Genomic DNA, 1,960 nt, shown 5'->3' on the forward strand with positions numbered 1-1,960 from the left:
ATGACTTATATTCACTGGAAAACTCAAGCATTGCTTGAAGGTGCACTTGATATTACCCTACAATGAAGGCAGGAGCAAAGCTACTTCCTATGCCTTTAAAATCTCCTTTGTTGAAGGGCAACTCATGAAAAACAAAACAAAACAGAACAAAAAACCACTCAGTGGATATTTAGAACAATTTAGGCATCATAATAGGTTCTATTCTGGGTCACTTTGCACACCCAAATTGTTTTCTTGAGACTATTAACAATGTCATGCTGAGCAATTTAATAAACACAATCAGGGGTAAAGCTGTTACTTTTGTTTTATTGGTTTGAAAAATCATGCTCATATGTATCTACCCATGGTATAAGGCTGCTTCCTTAACTAGAGAATCTTGAAGAATAACTTCTGCATGTATGATAAGGTTCTTTTATTCGTGGGTGACAGAGCCTATTTTGCAGTTTCTATTCACACTCAAATTGTTCTTGAGGAACAATTCAGGCATCATTTTTGTGGGCCTCCCACACTCCGAATAGGTTAATCGTCAATGTCACCTTCACTGGGCTATTCTTTGGATAGACACCATTAAGGGAAATAGCATTTAAGTGAGTGGCATATTAAAGTTCTAGCCCAGAGCTCTGCCTGCCTCTGGGTCCAATGTGTGTGAGTGGGGCTGAGGGACTAGGAAACAGTCACACTCTCTCCACGATTGTCAGCACAAGGGTACCTAGTCATAAAGCTGCAGGGTGAGAAACAAGGGGTTCTTGGAGGGATCCAAACAGTCTGAAGGAAGTCCCTGACTCTTTTGCAGCTACGTTGGAATATCCCATTTCCTGCTAAGTCTGGTATAAAAGATAGGGGGTGCAATAACAAGGACATGGTATTGAGAAAAAAGGGCTGTGATTCTGTCTATCGGGGAGAACAAGCTTTTTATTTTTTTCCTCCTTAAGAGGAGATTCAAAGGCTACATTCCAAGTGTTGTGTGGTTCAGTTGTTAGTTTGGAAGATAGTCATTTTTGAGATTTTCTGGTGCCATCCCCCACATCTGAATTACTTGATTCCCAGGGTGGGTGTGTGCTCACAGATAACTCTGGGTGGGTGTGTGCTCACAGATAACTCTGCCTAGGATAGGGAAGAAATGTAATCTATTTTCCCTAAGATTGGGGGAGGAAGAGATTAGGGAGGAGGAGGAGAGAGAGAGGAAGAAAAAGAAATCTCCTTTTAAAAATAAATTGAGATTAGTGTTCTATCTGATGTGTGAGGGGTAAAGATTTGCTCCCAAGATGTAGGCTCTCTATTCACCTCAGAGATTGTGTCTTTTCTTTCTTTCTTTTTTTGAAAGTCAGCTAACTCTTTATTGCTTTAGAAGGTATGGGGCTCAGGAGCACTTAGTGGGGTGTGTCTGGTTCTTCTTCACCATCACAGGCTTCTGGCTGCGCAGGATGGCACTGGCTCTGCGAGTCCTGTGCCTGATGCTGCTGAGTGTGGCCCCTGCGTTCTTACTGATGGTGGTCCGCACATAAGAGGTAGCTGGCTTTTGCTGGCTGGATCTGTGTTTCATAATCACCACTAAGCCTTTGGCATCGGCCACGGGCTCCATGCTTGAGGTGAATCAACCAGTTGTAGTGGAAGGAGTTGCGGGCCTTCAGGTTATTGGGCTCAGTGCTGTAGGTCTGCTTATCTCTCTTGATCAGGAAACTGGAGCAGTTCCACAGGACCATCCACGGCAGGTACAGCGACATGAAGAAGGCTCCTCTCACTGTGACGATCAGAGAAAGAGCCTGAGATTGTTTCTTTTGCTGAGAAGAATCTTTTTAGTTTGAGTCCATCCCATTTATTGATTCTTGATTTTAATTCTTGGGCCAAAGGAGTCTTATTAAGGAAGTTGGGGCCTAATCCCACATGATGGAGATTAGGGCCTACTTTTCTTCTAGCTCTTCATTTGCAGGTAGATGGATGGAGTTAGAGAAGATAATGC

At 43.2% G+C, this 1,960-nt stretch overlaps 1 pseudogene; it reads right to left on the reverse strand.

Annotated features, from left to right (window-relative positions):
- Positions 1-1,360: 1,360 nt before the first annotated feature.
- Positions 1,361-1,724, reverse strand: LOC114095644 (large ribosomal subunit protein eL28-like; annotated as a pseudogene).
- Positions 1,725-1,960: the final 236 nt, after the last annotated feature.

This window comes from Marmota flaviventris, chromosome 18, assembly GCF_047511675.1.
Source record: "Marmota flaviventris isolate mMarFla1 chromosome 18, mMarFla1.hap1, whole genome shotgun sequence".
In the NCBI taxonomy this organism is placed as follows: domain Eukaryota; kingdom Metazoa; phylum Chordata; class Mammalia; order Rodentia; family Sciuridae; genus Marmota; species Marmota flaviventris.